Source organism: Haliotis rufescens, unplaced genomic scaffold (genome assembly GCF_023055435.1).
Source record: "Haliotis rufescens isolate VD_foot unplaced genomic scaffold, xgHalRufe1.0.p SCAF_18, whole genome shotgun sequence".
Lineage (NCBI taxonomy): Eukaryota > Metazoa > Mollusca > Gastropoda > Lepetellida > Haliotidae > Haliotis > Haliotis rufescens.
The window spans coordinates 26883016-26901626 of NW_025963868.1; the positions used below are offsets into that span (position 1 = coordinate 26883016).

At 37.6% G+C, this 18611-nt stretch overlaps 1 long non-coding RNA gene across 1 annotated transcript; it reads left to right on the forward strand.

The window, feature by feature from the left end:
• The first annotated feature begins 4376 nt into the window (after positions 1–4376).
• LOC125381552 lies at positions 4377–6311 on the forward strand. Its single transcript, XR_007221895.1, has 3 exons — positions 4377–4435; positions 5142–5264; positions 6249–6311. It is a non-coding gene; the product is annotated as an uncharacterized LOC125381552 (long non-coding RNA).
• Positions 6312–18611: the final 12300 nt, after the last annotated feature.

An 18611-nucleotide genomic window follows, 5' to 3' on the forward strand; every position in this document is an offset into this window, starting at 1 on the left:
AGCTTCGTATATAAGTATGAAAGCGTGTTGAGTATGAAAGTTTGTTATATAAGCATGAAAGCGTTTTATATGAGTATGAAAGCTTGTTATATTAGTATGAAAGCTTGTTTCATGAGTATGAAAGGTTGTTATATGAGAATGAATATGTATTATGTGACTATTAAAGCTTGTTGTGTGAGTATGAACGGTTGTTATTTCAGGGTGAAAGCTTGTTGTAGGAGTTTGAAATATTGTTATATGAGTATGAAAGATTGTTATGTGAGTATGAAAGCTTGTTAAATGAGTATGTAAGCTTGTTATATGAGGATGAAAGCTTGTTGTGTGAATATGAAAGCTTGTTGTAGTAGCATGAAAGCTTGTTGTAGGAGTATGAAATATTGTCATATAAGTATGAAATATTGTTATGTCAGTATGAAAGTGTGTTATATGAGTATGAATGCTTATTATATGAGTATGAAAGCTTGTTATGTGAGTATGAAAGCGTGTTATATCAGTATGAAAGCTTGCAGTATCAGCATGGAAGCTTGTTATAAGAGTATGAAAGATTGTTATATGAGTATGAAAGCGTAGTATATTAATATGAAAGCTTGTTACATGAGTATGAAAGCTTGTTATATCAGTATGAAAGCGTGTTTATGAGTATGAAAGCGTGTTATATTAGTATGAAAGCTTGTATTATGAAAATGAATGTGTGTTATGTGAGTATTAAAGCTTGTTGTGTGAGTATGAAAGTTTGTTATGTGAGTAAGAAAGCCTGTTATATGAGTATAAAAGCTTGCTGTATGAGCAGGGAAAGTTGTTATAGGAGTATGAAAGATGCTTTTATGAGTATGAAAGATTGCTCTGTGAGTATGAAAGCATGTTATATGAGTATGAAAGCTTGTTATATCAATATGAAAGCTTCTTATATGAGTATGAAAGCGTAGTATGTGAATATGAAAGCTTGTTACATCAGTGTGGAAGCTTGTTATATGAGTATGAAAGCGTGTTAAATCAGTATCAAAGCTTGTAATATGAAAATGAATGTGTGTTATGTAAGTATTAAAGCTTGTTGTGTGAGTATGAAAGTTTGTTATGTGAGTATGAAAGCCTGTTATATGAGTATGAAAGCTTGCTGTATGAGCAGGGAAAGTTGTTATAGGAGTATAAAAGCATGTTATATGAGTATGAAAGCTTGTTATATGAGTATGAAAGCTTGTTATGTGAGTATGAAAGCTTGTAATATGAGTATGAAAACTTGTTATATGAGTATGAAAGCTTGCTATATGAGTATTAAAGCTTGTTATATGGGTATTAAGGCTTGTTATATCAATATGAAAGCTTCTTATATGAGTATGAAAGCGTAGTATGTGAATATGAAAGCTTGTTACATGAGTGTGGAAGCTTGTTATATGAGTATGAAAACGTGTTTTGTGAGTATGAAAGCGTGTTATATGAGTATGAAAGCGTGTTATATGGGTGTGAAGGCTTGTTACATGAGTATGACAGCGTGTTATATGAGTATGAAAGCGTGTGATATGTGTATGAAAGCTTGTTACATGAGTATGAAAGCTTGTTACATGGGTATGAAAGCTTGATACATAATTATGAAAGTGTGTTATATCAGTATGAAAGAGTGTTATATGAGCATGAAAGCTTGTTACATGCGTATGAAAGCTTGTTATATGAATATGAAAGATTGTTATATGAGTATGAAAGCTTTTTATGTGAGTATGAAAGCGTCTTATATGAATATGAAAGCTTTCTGTATGAGCATGGAAGCTTGTTATATGAGTATGAAAGATGTTTATATATGAATTATGAAAGCTTGTTATGTGAGTATGAAAACGTGTTATATGAGCATAAATGCTTCTTATATGAGTATGAAAGCTTGTAATATGAGCATGAATGCGTGTAATGTGAGTATTAAAGCTTGTTGTAGGAGCATTTAAGCTTCTTGTAGGAGCATGAAAGCTTGCTGTATGAGTATGGAAGCTTGTTATAGGAGTATGAAAGCTTGTTATAGGAGTATGAAAGCTTCTTATATGAGTATGACAGCTTCTTATATGAGTATGAAAGCGTTTTATGTCAGTATGAAAGCTTGTAACATGAGTATAAAAGCTTCTTATATCATTACGAAAGCGCGTTTTATGAGGATGAAAAGCGTGTTATGTAAGTATGAAAGCTTGTAACATCAGTACGAAAGCGTGTTATATGAGTATGAAAGCTTGTTACATGAGTATGAAAGCTTGTAACATGAGTATGAATGTTTCTTATATCAGTATGAAAGCGCGTTTTATGAGTATGAAAGCGTGTTATGTAAGTATGAAAGCTTGTAACACGATTATGATACTCTTGTTACATGAGTATGAAAGCTTCTTATATCAATATGAAAGCGCGTTTTATGAGTACGAAAGCGTGTAATATAACTATGAAAGCTTGTTGCATGAGTATGAAAGCTTGTTACATGAGTATGAAAGCGCGTTTTATGAGTATGAAAGCTTGTTGTGGGAGTATGAAAGCTTGTTATATGAGCGTGAAAGCTTGGTATATGAGTATGAAAGCGTGTTGAGTGTGAAACTTTGTTATATGAGTATGAAAGCTTGTTATATGGATATGAAAGCTTGTTGTAGGAGCATGAAAGATTATTATATGAGTATGAAAGCTTCTTATGTGAGTATGGAAGCTTGTTATATGAGCGTGAAAGATTGCTTCGTGAGTATGAAAGCTTCTTATATGAGAATGAATGCCTGTTAATATGAGTATTAAAGCTTGCTGTGTGAGTATGAAACCTTCGTGTAGGAACATAAAAGCTTGTTGTAGGAGCATGAAAGATTATTATATGAGTATGAAAGCTTATTATGTGAGTATGAAAGATTGCTTCGTGAGTATGAAAGCTTCTTATATGAGAATGAATGCCTGTTAATATGAGTATTAAAGCTTGCTGTGTGAGTATGAAACCTTCGTGTAGGAACATAAAAGCTTGTTGTAGGAGCATGAAAGATTATTATATGAGTATGAAAGCTTATTATGTGAGTATGAAAGCGTGTTATATGAGTAGAAAAGCTTTTCATATGAGTATGAAAGCTTGTCATACGACTATGAAAGCTTGTTATGTGAGTATGAAAGCTTGTTACATGAATATGAAAGCGTGTTATATCAGTATGAAAGCGTGTTTCGTGAGTATGAAAGCTTGTTATATGAGTATGATTGTTTGTTATGTGAGTATTAAAGCTTGTTGTGTGGGTATGAACGCTTGTTGTAGGAGCATGAAAGCTTGTTACATGAGTATGAAAGCGTGTTATATGAGTTTGAAAGCCTGTTATGTGAGTATGAAAGCGTGTTATATGAGTATGAAAGCTTGCTGTATCAGCATGGAAGCTTGTTATATGAGTATGAAAGCTTGTTATATAGGTATGAAAGGGTGTTATATGAGTATGAAAGCGTGTTATGTGAGTATGAATGCGTCTTTTGTGCGTATTAAACCATGTAAGGTGAGTATGACAGTTTGTTATATGAGTATGAAAGCGTGTTATATGAATATGAAAACGTGTTTTTTTAGTATGAAACTTTGATATATAAGTACGAAAGCGTTTTATATGGGTATGAAAGCTTGTTATATGAGTATGAAAGCTTGTTTCTTCAGTATGAAAGCTTGTTATATGAGTATGAAAGCTTGTTATATGGTTATGAAAACGTGTGATATGAGTTTGAAAGCTTGCTACATGAGTATGAAAGCGTCTTATGTGAGTATGAAAGCGTCTTATGTGCGTATGAAAGCTTGTTGGGTGAGTATGAAAGCTTGTTATATGAGTATGAAAGCGTGGTATATGAGTACGAAAGTGTTTTATTTGAGTATGAAAGCTTGTTATATGAGTATGAAAGCTTGTTTCGTGAGTATCAAAAGCTTGTTATATGAGTATGAATGCTTGTTATGTGAGTATTAAAGCTTGTTGTGTGAGTATTAAATCTTGTTGTAGGATTATGAAAGCTTGTTGTAGGTTCTACTACATTAAATCAGAACTGGTTGTGACAGTGCGGTTTTCGTAGGGAGCCTTCAGTACAGATCAAGAGACATATGCAGGCTGTGATTGGATGATATTGTGTAAGATTTTTATGTCTTTTAAATGCACATCCATCCAGTAATTAAAACTGCCCATATTTTTCAATATTTGGTGCTGACTTTTTGAACAAGATGACTTGTGCTTTATGTGAGCACAGATATTTTCAAGCAGGTGATATTTGGTGCGGAACTGGGGTTGGTGTGTTCAGCTTCCTGTACTCGGAAAAGGAGCTGGGTAAACTAGCCAAAATTTGTGTTTTTATTGCAGCTTTAAGGCCAGACTGTGCACATATGTAAATGTTATGGCTGTTGAATGCCTAGTTGTTTTTTAAAAAGCTATAACGTTACTATAGAAGTCTATGGGAAAACATTTGGTTGTGTGTAACCTGTAGGGTAAGTGCATATTTCAGCATTTCCTAATTTATATGTTTTTCTGTATATCTATTGCCATGGAGACCTTTTGGGATAATTGTAGAGGCAAATTTGAACGCAAAATGGGTGAAGCGAGTGGGAAATGGGGTTGTAAGGAATGGTTGGGCTGCCGTGATAAGCAGGGCTATGGTCGTTGCTTCTTTTTGTGGCCGTCAAAGGCGCGGACAGAGGAGAGAGCTCACAGAATAGCCCTCTGCATTGTGCATAAATGCCTTCCAGATGGTTTTAGCAACACTGACAACTTTGGCAACAAAGTTGAAGTGAGCCATCTCTGTCATAACGCCTCTTGTGTGAATGTTGAGCATTTGAAAGTAGAGTCCCATGAAATTAACATGGAGAGACTTCACTGTCGACAACAGGGCTTGTGCACCAAAAGTCATAAACCCTACTGTTTGGTGTAAGTTATGTATCTGATCATTATATCTTTCTGTTTGGGGCAATTTTTAAGATGGATTATCCTATTTTGGGTGTAAATTTCTCAAATATGCATTTCTTTTCAATAACATGTCTTTCGAATAATGAACTTTTCTACAATGATGGAGTTTGAATAGTTCTAACTTTTTCCTTGCACGGCGGTCCTTACTTTTCTGTGATTTCTTGTATGTTTTAGCTTTAAGTACTTTATTATGACTTTTGCTTATCTCATCATCTATTTTTCCTTTTGCAGTGACAGCACAGCCAAGCCCTAATCGAAGATTGCGAATTGACTTTACCGGACTCTGGCAGTTGACGCTATGAACAGCACTGTGAGCTCTACCTTGGAAGTTACGAGCAAAGGTGGTATCGCGAGGTAATGACCGGCGCAATGCCTTGTTTGTTGCCTCACACTTTTGACTATTGAGGTTGAATTGCGTCTTTTCGATCATGTTCGGGCCGAGACGAAAATCAGTGCATTTTCTCAAATTTTGAAAGTTAGTTTCATTGTTTCCAATTTTGAAGTTTTTATCTAAATATTTACTTTGCAATAACCAATTTTTCTTCTCCCCCTTGCAAACAAATGACTGCCTTCTACATTTTCTGTGATCACCCATGTAACAGTTTGCAATAGCATCAGAAGTACATGAAAGAGATGTCTTCAACTTTGTCAGGTTACCTGCATGACTTGAGTAAGCAGCTGAGAACTCAGCTGCACATCTGGATGCACAGTCTAAAGAAAATGTATTTGCCAAACTTTGTTTGTCTTTTTTGGTTCTAGCAGGCATCATATCCACAACAAATTTAGAATTTTTAATAAACTTTCTATGGCTGGCCGAGAGATGCCGTGTATCGAGAAAAGTTTGTGGGGAAACATCCATATCACCTGCTTCATACATTTCAGAGAGAGCTGTGTGAGCTGCACTGTCAGCATCTGTTGTCAAAAATTCTACCTCAATTTGATCTTTCTTTAAGTCCCTGAAACACTCTGCAGCTAACTGTTTTTCATTACCAATTGATTCTGACATGTGCAAATCAGATGTGCAGTCTGGGTTGTTGACACAAGAAATGTTGTCAACTAAACTGTGCTTTGAACAGAGCTTTGATTTTGTGTTTAAAGCCAAAATTTGATGATCACTAGTTTGGTTCTCAGTGGCCACATAGGTTACCTGAGTGGCTGGCTGAAAAGGGGTTTTCCCAACACCTGAACAAAGTGGATTGTTGTACATTGCATCAGTTGATAAACTAATGTTATTTAAATTTGTTCCCCTGTATTTATTTATTTCCCTTATTTCCACCCTCCTGGCTCTCATATCCTTTGTGTTCTGAGATTTTATATTATCACAAACTCTGTTCGCAGCTTTCTGCATCCCTGAATGGGATGGTGGAGGTATATCGGCACTCATGCACAGGACACGGAAACTCTCACTTCCAATGGGACATTTTGAGAGGCCTATCTGAAGTCCAGTATTGGCAGTGGAAGATCGACGTCCCCTTCTCATTCCACTACCCTCTACCTCCTTGTACAGTTTATGGTACTCTGACAGGTATGTACAGTCAGTGCATTTAAGTCTCTCTATCCAGTTAAGTCCCCACTGCTGTTCATTGTCTATGTCCATGACAATGTCCCCCTTACACATAGGCGAAGTCTTGGCGTGCTGGCGGAATGCCTCATTGTACAGTTTGTCAGTCTCTCCAACATGCAACAGGTGGTAAACATCAGCAGCAGTCCTGCAGATTAAAGAAAACCCATTGACTACTTTGAAAACTTCTAAATAAGCCTTTTAAGTATGTGATAGTGTTCGACATTTCTGAATTATCTCCCCTGGCAGATCAAATGCATATTCTATTTCTATCCCCCTCAAGCCCTTAATTAGGGTATAACAACACTGTTTTTTATATGGTATTGAACAAACCACTCATATATGTATGAGAATTTGATCCCTTGCTGTACCTAATAACTGAAAACTGTCCATTATATTAAACTTTTATTAAGTGATCTCGTTGAAGGACAAATACTTGAACTTGGTAAGTTTATCCACCCATATCATTTAGTAGTGAGCATCTTGTATTCCCTACAAGTATTTCAAAGTCTAGGCCAAAGGAATAAATAGTTTAAAGTGTTATTACCTTTCACTTTTTGTTTTCAGGGAACTCTTATCCTCCTCAGGGGTGTTTTCCTTCCTTGGCCTTAACAGACGGTACGGTTCACTTGTCAGTGTTTGAACTTGCTGGACACCAGCCACCCCTACACTGCACACTTTCTTGTGGAGCTCAGTTGTCAACCTGACAGTTTTTGGCACTTTAAAGTTGCTTTGCTTTTCACTGGTGAATTTTTTGCCTGAATTCCAAGCTTTATGTCCCATTCTAAAAGATGTTATCGAATTCCTTCGATGTCTCCCCATGTTTCAAGAGTAGGTTCAAGATGTTGACACTATGAATTTTTCTTTGGAATGAAAGCATCAACATTGGTTCTTGACCTCCCATAGTTAAAATACCAAATATGGACCTGTCATTTATATATTGGCCTATGTAAACAAGGCAGGGGTACCAGTTCCAGCAAGCTCACTGAGTCCAGCTTCTTTTATGACTTAAGCTTATTAGTGTCACAACCAAATTCCATGTTATGTACCAGACTTTGCTATCCTCAGTTGTTATCAGCAAAGGTCAGCAAACAACTCACCATTAATAAATTAAAAATATGAAAGCCTAATTTGCTTTGAATTTCCAAGTATTGTCTATCATACGGGGTCGAAAAGATACTTTTGGGGGGATATGTTCGAAGCAGCGTCTGGCAACCATGGAATTGACCTGTGAACCCATCCTTGTGTGAAACAAGAATAAACAATAAAGGCCTGTGTACTGTCATAGAAAGTTCTTTATTAAAACAGAAGTTCATTTTGTAATCAGTTGACAAAATCTAAATAATTTAACCCTCACAGCTCTTTTGGTACATCAGATATGTGTATATGGGTGTCATATAGACCTGTCAGATAGGAAAAAGTATTGAACTTGAAACAATTTCCATTTGTTTCCAAGAAGCTACATCTATTTACAATGAATACATCACAAATTTGACAAGTGCAGTTTTAGACAGTTGTGTCTACAGGTTCTACTACACTAAATCAGAACTGGTTGTGACAGTGCGGTTTTCGTAGGGAGCCTTCAGTACAGATCAAGAGACATATGCAGGCTGTGATTGGATGATATTGTGTAAGATTTTTATGTCTTTTAAATGCACATCCATCCAGTAATTAAAACTGCCCATATTTTTCAATATTTGGTGCTGACTTTTTGAACAAGATGACTTGTGCTTTATGTGAGCACAGATATTTTCAAGCAGGTGATATTTGGTGCGGAACTGGGGTTGGTGTGTTCAGCTTCCTGTACTCGGAAAAGGAGCTGGGTAAACTAGCCAAAATTTGTGTTTTTATTGCAGCTTTAAGGCCAGACTGTGCACATATGTAAATGTTATGGCTGTTGAATGCCTAGTTGTTTTTTAAAAAGCTATAACGTTACTATAGAAGTCTATGGGAAAACATTTGGTTGTGTGTAACCTGTAGGAGCATGGAAGCTTGTTGTAGGAGTATGAAAGCTTGTTGTATGAGTATGAAAGCTTGTTATGTGAGTATGAAAGTTTGTTATATGAGTATGAAAGTGTGTTATGAGTATGAAAGCTTGGTAGGCAAAGTTTCAACAATTCAATTACATGAATCAAATACATTACCTATGGCAGATGTTTCGACAGATTGGGGAGTTGGTACAGTCACAGTAGCATCTTAAATATGAGTGAGGTATTTAACAAACAAAATAGCCATGCACATGGTGTGATATTACGCCATTTTAGGAATGTTCCACGCATCGTACAGCAGAGGGACACCAAGAGGCTTCAACAAACCCAAGCCTGTAGTATGACGAGCCACTGCTTCACCCACAAGGCTATCTCACTGCCCTGTGCATGACAAAAATAAACGAAGCCAAGAAAAAAGTCCTTAGCTAAATTATGTATTTATTTCATGATAACAAATGTATTAGAATGAATTACTAATCACTGTCAAGTATTTTAGCATCAAACGGGCAAAATGGTACGATAATCATTGAAAAAATAAAAATCTAACTCCATCTCTGAATCTTTACCCGCAATCACTGGATAAACCTTTACACGTGGACTTGGGGCTCCACTCATTCTGTGTATCTCGAAGCTAGTGGCAATTTCCGAGAAATCATCTTCACTGTCACTCTCATCGGCTTGATCAAGTGATTGTGTGTACCTGGTTCCAACTACCTTTCTTCTTTCCTGATTTACTACTATCAATTTATTGATTCCGTGATCCTAAACTGCATAAAGGCCCTATAGGTTCTACTACACTAAATCAGAACTGGTTGTGACAGTGCGGTTTTCGTAGGGAGCCTTCAGTACAGATCAAGAGACATATGCAGGCTGTGATTGGATGATATTGTGTAAGATTTTTATGTCTTTTAAATGCACATCCATCCAGTAATTAAAACTGCCCATATTTTTCAATATTTGGTGCTGACTTTTTGAACAAGATGACTTGTGCTTTATGTGAGCACAGATATTTTCAAGCAGGTGATATTTGGTGCGGAACTGGGGTTGGTGTGTTCAGCTTCCTGTACTCGGGAAAGGAGCTGGGTAAACTAGCCAAAATTTGTGTTTTTATTGCAGCTTTAAGGCCAGACTGTGCACATATGTAAATGTTATGGCTGTTGAATGCCTAGTTGTTTTTTAAAAAGCTATAACGTTACTATAGAAGTCTATGGGAAAACATTTGGTTGTGTGTAACCTGTAGGGTAAGTGCATATTTCAGCATTTCCTCATTTATATGTTTTTCTGTATATCTATTGCCATGGAGACCTTTTGGGATAATTGTAGAGGCAAATTTGAACGCAAAATGGGTGAAGCGAGTGGGAAATGGGGTTGTAAGGAATGGTTGGGCTGCCGTGATAAGCAGGGCTATGGTCGTTGCTTCTTTTTGTGGCCGTCAAAGGCGCGGACAGAGGAGAGAGCTCACAGAATAGCCCTCTGCATTGTGCATAAATGCCTTCCAGATGGTTTTAGCAACACTGACAACTTTGGCAACAAAGTTGAAGTGAGCCATCTCTGTCATAACGCCTCTTGTGTGAATGTTGAGCATTTGAAAGTAGAGTCCCATGAAATTAACATGGAGAGACTTCACTGTCGACAACAGGGCTTGTGCACCAAAAGTCATAAACCCTACTGTTTGGTGTAAGTTATGTATCTGATCATTATATCTTTCTGTTTGGGGCAATTTTTAAGATGGATTATCCTATTTTGGGTGTAAATTTCTCAAATATGCATTTCTTTTCAATAACATGTCTTTCGAATAATGAACTTTTCTACAATGATGGAGTTTGAATAGTTCTAACTTTTTCCTTGCACGGCGGTCCTTACTTTTCTGTGATTTCTTGTATGTTTTAGCTTTAAGTACTTTATTATGACTTTTGCTTATCTCATCATCTATTTTTCCTTTTGCAGTGACAGCACAGCCAAGCCCTAATCGAGGATTGCGAATTGACTTTACCGGACTCTGGCAGTTGACGCTATGAACAGCACTGTGAGCTCTACCTTGGAAGTTACGAGCAAAGGTGGTATCGCGAGGTAATGACCGGCGCAATGCCTTGTTTGTTGCCTCACACTTTTGACTATTGAGGTTGAATTGCGTCTTTTCGATCATGTTCGGGCCGAGACGAAAATCAGTGCATTTTCTCAAATTTTGAAAGTTAGTTTCATTGTTTCCAATTTTGAAGTTTTTATCTAAATATTTACTTTGCAATAACCAATTTTTCTTCTCCCCCTTGCAAACAAATGACTGCCTTCTACATTTTCTGTGATCACCCATGTAACAGTTTGCAATAGCATCAGAAGTACATGAAAGAGATGTCTTCAACTTTGTCAGGTCACCTGCATGACTTGAGTAAGCAGCTGAGAACTCAGCTGCACATCTGGATGCACAGTCTAAAGAAAATGTATTTGCCAAACTTTGTTTGTCTTTTTTGGTTCTAGCAGGCATCATATCCACAACAAATTTAGAATTTTTAATAAACTTTCTATGGCTGGCCGAGAGATGCCGTGTATCGAGAAAAGTTTGTGGGGAAACATCCATATCACCTGCTTCATACATTTCAGAGAGAGCTGTGTGAGCTGCACTGTCAGCATCTGTTGTCAAAAATTCTACCTCAATTTGATCTTTCTTTAAGTCCCTGAAACACTCTGCAGCTAACTGTTTTTCATTACCAATTGATTCTGACATGTGCAAATCAGATGTGCAGTCTGGGTTGTTGACACAAGAAATGTTGTCAACTAAACTGTGCTTTGAACAGAGCTTTGATTTTGTGTTTAAAGCCAAAATTTGATGATCACTAGTTTGGTTCTCAGTGGCCACATAGGTTACCTGAGTGGCTGGCTGAAAAGGGGTTTTCCCAACACCTGAACAAAGTGGATTGTTGTACATTGCATCAGTTGATAAACTAATGTTATTTAAATTTGTTCCCCTGTATTTATTTATTTCCCTTATTTCCACCCTCCTGGCTCTCATATCCTTTGTGTTCTGATATTTTATATTATCACAAACTCTGTTCGCAGCTTTCTGCATCCCTGAATGGGATGGTGGAGGTATATCGGCACTCATGCACAGGACACGGAAACTCTCACTTCCAATGGGACATTTTGAGAGGCCTATCTGAAGTCCAGTATTGGCAGTGGAAGATCGACGTCCCCTTCTCATTCCACTACCCTCTACCTCCTTGTACAGTTTATGGTACTCTGACAGGTATGTACAGTCAGTGCATTTAAGTCTCTCTATCCAGTTAAGTCCCCACTGCTGTTCATTGTCTATGTCCATGACAATGTCCCCCTTACACATAGGCGAAGTCTTGGCGTGCTGGCGGAATGCCTCATTGTACAGTTTGTCAGTCTCTCCAACATGCAACAGGTGGTAAACATCAGCAGCAGTCCTGCAGATTAAAGAAAACCCATTGACTACTTTGAAAACTTCTAAATAAGCCTTTTAAGTATGTGATAGTGTTCGACATTTCTGAATTATCTCCCCTGGCAGATCAAATGCATATTCTATTTCTATCCCCCTCAAGCCCTTAATTAGGGTGTAACAACACTGTTTTTTATATGGTATTGAACAAACCACTCATATATGTATGAGAATTTGATCCCTTGCTGTACCTAATAACTGAAAACTGTCCATTATATTAAACTTTTATTAAGTGATCTCGTTAAAGGACAAATACTTGAACTTGGTAAGTTTATCCACCCATATCATTTAGCAGTGAGCATCTTGTATTCCCTACAAGTATTTCAAAGTCTAGGCCAAAGGAATAAATAGTTTAAAGTGTTATTACCTTTCACTTTTTGTTTTCAGGGAACTCTTATCCTCCTCAGGGGTGTTTTCCTTCCTCGGCCTTAACAGACGGTACGGTTCACTTGTCAGTGTTTGAACTTGCTGGACACCAGCCACCCATACACTGCACACTTTCTTGTGGAGCTCAGTTGTCAACCTGACAGTTTTTGGCACTTTAAAGTTGCTTTGCTTTTCACTGGTGAATTTTTTGCCTGAATTCCAAGCTTTATGTCCCATTCTAAAAGATGTTATCGAATTCCTTCGATGTCTCCCCATGTTCCAAGAGTAGGTTCAAGATGTTGACACTATGAATTTTTCTTTGGAATGAAAGCATCAACATTGGTTCTTGACCTCCCATAGTTAAAATACCAAATATGGACCTGTCATTTATATATTGGCCTATGTAAACAAGGCAGGGGTACCAGTTCCAGCAAGCTCACTGAGTCCAGCTTCTTTTATGACTTAAGCTTATTAGTGTCACAACCAAATTCCATGTTATGTACCAGACTTTGCTATCCTCAGTTGTTATCAGCAAAGGTCAGCAAACAACTCACCATTAATAAATTAAAAATATGAAAGCCTAATTTGCTTTGAATTTCCAAGTATTGTCTATCATACGGGGTCGAAAAGATACTTTTGGGGGGATATGTTCGAAGCAGCGTCTGGCAACCATGGAATTGACCTGTGAACCCATCCTTGTGTGAAACAAGAATAAACAATAAAGGCCTGTGTACTGTCATAGAAAGTTCTTTATTAAAACAGAAGTTCATTTTGTAATCAGTTGACAAAATCTAAATAATTTAACCCTCACAGCTCTTTTGGTACATCAGATATGTGTATATGGGTGTCATATAGACCTGTCAGATAGGAAAAAGTATTGAACTTGAAACAATTTCCATTTGTTTCCAAGAAGCTACATCTATTTACAATGAATACATCACAAATTTGACAAGTGCAGTTTTAGACAGTTGTGTCTACAGGTTCTACTACACTAAATCAGAACTGGTTGTGACAGTGCGGTTTTCGTAGGGAGCCTTCAGTACAGATCAAGAGACATATGCAGGCTGTGATTGGATGATATTGTGTAAGATTTTTATGTCTTTTAAATGCACATCCATCCAGTAATTAAAACTGCCCATATTTTTCAATATTTGGTGCTGACTTTTTGAACAAGATGACTTGTGCTTTATGTGAGCACAGATATTTTCAAGCAGGTGATATTTGGTGCGGAACTGGGGTTGGTGTGTTCAGCTTCCTGTACTCGGAAAAGGAGCTGGGTAAACTAGCCAAAATTTGTGTTTTTATTGCAGCTTTAAGGCCAGACTGTGCACATATGTAAATGTTATGGCTGTTGAATGCCTAGTTGTTTTTTAAAAAGCTATAACGTTACTATAGAAGTCTATGGGAAAACATTTGGTTGTGTGTAACCTGTAGGAGCATGGAAGCTTGTTGTAGGAGTATGAAAGCTTGTTGTATGAGTATGAAAGCTTGTTATGTGAGTATGAAAGTTTGTTATATGAGTATGAAAGTGTGTTATGAGTATGAAAGCTTGGTAGGCAAAGTTTCAACAATTCAATTACATGAATCAAATACATTACCTATGGCAGATGTTTCGACAGATTGGGGAGTTGGTACAGTCACAGTAGCATCTTAAATATGAGTGAGGTATTTAACAAACAAAATAGCCATGCACATGGTGTGATATTACGCCATTTTAGGAATGTTCCACGCATCGTACAGCAGAGGGACACCAAGAGGCTTCAACAAACCCAAGCCTGTAGTATGACGAGCCACTGCTTCACCCACAAGGCTATCTCACTGCCCTGTGCATGACAAAAATAAACGAAGCCAAGAAAAAAGTCCTTAGCTAAATTATGTATTTATTTCATGATAACAAATGTATTAGAATGAATTACTAATCACTGTCAAGTATTTTAGCATCAAACGGGCAAAATGGTACGATAATCATTGAAAAAATAAAAATCTAACTCCATCTCTGAATCTTTACCCGCAATCACTGGATAAACCTTTACACGTGGACTTGGGGCTCCACTCATTCTGTGTATCTCGAAGCTAGTGGCAATTTCCGAGAAATCATCTTCACTGTCACTCTCATCGGCTTGATCAAGTGATTGTGTGTACCTGGTTCCAACTACCTTTCTTCTTTCCTGATTTACTACTATCAATTTATTGATTCCGTGATCCTAAACTGCATAAAGGCCCTATAGGTTCTACTACACTAAATCAGAACTGGTTGTGACAGTGCGGTTTTCGTAGGGAGCCTTCAGTACAGATCAAGAGACATATGCAGGCTGTGATTGGATGATATTGTGTAAGATTTTTATGTCTTTTAAATGCACATCCATCCAGTAATTAAAACTGCCCATATTTTTCAATATTTGGTGCTGACTTTTTGAACAAGATGACTTGTGCTTTATGTGAGCACAGATATTTTCAAGCAGGTGATATTTGGTGCGGAACTGGGGTTGGTGTGTTCAGCTTCCTGTACTCGGGAAAGGAGCTGGGTAAACTAGCCAAAATTTGTGTTTTTATTGCAGCTTTAAGGCCAGACTGTGCACATATGTAAATGTTATGGCTGTTGAATGCCTAGTTGTTTTTTAAAAAGCTATAACGTTACTATAGAAGTCTATGGGAAAACATTTGGTTGTGTGTAACCTGTAGGGTAAGTGCATATTTCAGCATTTCCTCATTTATATGTTTTTCTGTATATCTATTGCCATGGAGACCTTTTGGGATAATTGTAGAGGCAAATTTGAACGCAAAATGGGTGAAGCGAGTGGGAAATGGGGTTGTAAGGAATGGTTGGGCTGCCGTGATAAGCAGGGCTATGGTCGTTGCTTCTTTTTGTGGCCGTCAAAGGCGCGGACAGAGGAGAGAGCTCACAGAATAGCCCTCTGCATTGTGCATAAATGCCTTCCAGATGGTTTTAGCAACACTGACAACTTTGGCAACAAAGTTGAAGTGAGCCATCTCTGTCATAACGCCTCTTGTGTGAATGTTGAGCATTTGAAAGTAGAGTCCCATGAAATTAACATGGAGAGACTTCACTGTCGACAACAGGGCTTGTGCACCAAAAGTCATAAACCCTACTGTTTGGTGTAAGTTATGTATCTGATCATTATATCTTTCTGTTTGGGGCAATTTTTAAGATGGATTATCCTATTTTGGGTGTAAATTTCTCAAATATGCATTTCTTTTCAATAACATGTCTTTCGAATAATGAACTTTTCTACAATGATGGAGTTTGAATAGTTCTAACTTTTTCCTTGCACGGCGGTCCTTACTTTTCTGTGATTTCTTGTATGTTTTAGCTTTAAGTACTTTATTATGACTTTTGCTTATCTCATCATCTATTTTTCCTTTTGCAGTGACAGCACAGCCAAGCCCTAATCGAGGATTGCGAATTGACTTTACCGGACTCTGGCAGTTGACGCTATGAACAGCACTGTGAGCTCTACCTTGGAAGTTACGAGCAAAGGTGGTATCGCGAGGTAATGACCGGCGCAATGCCTTGTTTGTTGCCTCACACTTTTGACTATTGAGGTTGAATTGCGTCTTTTCGATCATGTTCGGGCCGAGACGAAAATCAGTGCATTTTCTCAAATTTTGAAAGTTAGTTTCATTGTTTCCAATTTTGAAGTTTTTATCTAAATATTTACTTTGCAATAACCAATTTTTCTTCTCCCCCTTGCAAACAAATGACTGCCTTCTACATTTTCTGTGATCACCCATGTAACAGTTTGCAATAGCATCAGAAGTACATGAAAGAGATGTCTTCAACTTTGTCAGGTCACCTGCATGACTTGAGTAAGCAGCTGAGAACTCAGCTGCACATCTGGATGCACAGTCTAAAGAAAATGTATTTGCCAAACTTTGTTTGTCTTTTTTGGTTCTAGCAGGCATCATATCCACAACAAATTTAGAATTTTTAATAAACTTTCTATGGCTGGCCGAGAGATGCCGTGTATCGAGAAAAGTTTGTGGGGAAACATCCATATCACCTGCTTCATACATTTCAGAGAGAGCTGTGTGAGCTGCACTGTCAGCATCTGTTGTCAAAAATTCTACCTCAATTTGATCTTTCTTTAAGTCCCTGAAACACTCTGCAGCTAACTGTTTTTCATTACCAATTGATTCTGACATGTGCAAATCAGATGTGCAGTCTGGGTTGTTGACACAAGAAATGTTGTCAACTAAACTGTGCTTTGAACAGAGCTTTGATTTTGTGTTTAAAGCCAAAATTTGATGATCACTAGTTTGGTTCTCAGTGGCCACATAGGTTACCTGAGTGGCTGGCTGAAAAGGGGTTTTCCCAACACCTGAACAAAGTGGATTGTTGTACATTGCATCAGTTGATAAACTAATGTTATTTAAATTTGTTCCCCTGTATTTATTTATTTCCCTTATTTCCACCCTCCTGGCTCTCATATCCTTTGTGTTCTGATATTTTATATTATCACAAACTCTGTTCGCAGCTTTCTGCATCCCTGAATGGGATGGTGGAGGTATATCGGCACTCATGCACAGGACACGGAAACTCTCACTTCCAATGGGACATTTTGAGAGGCCTATCTGAAGTCCAGTATTGGCAGTGGAAGATCGACGTCCCCTTCTCATTCCACTACCCTCTACCTCCTTGTACAGTTTATGGTACTCTGACAGGTATGTACAGTCAGTGCATTTAAGTCTCTCTATCCAGTTAAGTCCCCACTGCTGTTCATTGTCTATGTCCATGACAATGTCCCCCTTACACATAGGCGAAGTCTTGGCGTGCTGGCGGAATGCCTCATTGTACAGTTTGTCAGTCTCTCCAACATGCAACAGGTGGTAAACATCAGCAGCAGTCCTGCAGATTAAAGAAAACCCATTGACTACTTTGAAAACTTCTAAATAAGCCTTTTAAGTATGTGATAGTGTTCGACATTTCTGAATTATCTCCCCTGGCAGATCAAATGCATATTCTATTTCTATCCCCCTCAAGCCCTTAATTAGGGTGTAACAACACTGTTTTTTATATGGTATTGAACAAACCACTCATATATGTATGAGAATTTGATCCCTTGCTGTACCTAATAACTGAAAACTGTCCATTATATTAAACTTTTATTAAGTGATCTCGTTAAAGGACAAATACTTGAACTTGGTAAGTTTATCCACCCATATCATTTAGCAGTGAGCATCTTGTATTCCCTACAAGTATTTCAAAGTCTAGGCCAAAGGAATAAATAGTTTAAAGTGTTATTACCTTTCACTTTTTGTTTTCAGGGAACTCTTATCCTCCTCAGGGGTGTTTTCCTTCCTTGGCCTTAACAGACGGTACGGTTCACTTGTCAGTGTTTGAACTTGCTGGACACCAGCCACCCCTACACTGCACACTTTCTTGTGGAGCTCAGTTGTCAACCTGACAGTTTTTGGCACTTTAAAGTTGCTTTGCTTTTCACTGGTGAATTTTTTGCCTGAATTCCAAGCTTTATGTCCCATTCTAAAAGATGTTATCGAATTCCTTCGATGTCTCCCCATGTTCCAAGAGTAGGTTCAAGATGTTGACACTATGAATTTTTCTTTGGAATGAAAGCATCAACATTGGTTCTTGACCTCCCATAGTTAAAATACCAAATATGGACCTGTCATTTATATATTGGCCTATGTAAACAAGGCAGGGGTACCAGTTCCAGCAAGCTCACTGAGTCCAGCTTCTTTTATGACTTAAGCTTATTAGTGTCACAACCAAATTCCATGTTATGTACCAGACTTTGCTATCCTCAGTTGTTATCAGCAAAGGTCAGCAAACAACTCACCATTAATAAATTAAAAATATGAAAGCCTAATTTGCTTTGAATTTCCAAGTATTGTCTATCATACGGGGTCGAAAAGATACTTTTGGGGGGATATGTTCGAAGCAGCGTCTGGCAACCATGGAATTGACCTGTGAACCCATCCTTGTGTGAAACAAGAATAAACAATAAAGGCCTGTGTACTGTCATAGAAAGTTCTTTATTAAAACAGAAGTTCATTTTGTAATCAGTTGACAAAATCTAAATAATTTAACCCTCACAGCTCTTTTGGTACATCAGATATGTGTATATGGGTGTCATATAGACCTGTCAGATAGGAAAAGGTATTGAACTTGAAACAATTTCCATTTGTTTCCAAGAAGCTACATCTATTTACAATGAATACATCACAAATTTGACAAGTGCAGTTTTAGACAGTTGTGTCTACAGGTTCTACTACACTAAATCAGAACTGGTTGTGACAGTGCGGTTTTCGTAGGGAGCCTTCAGTACAGATCAAGAGACATATGCAGG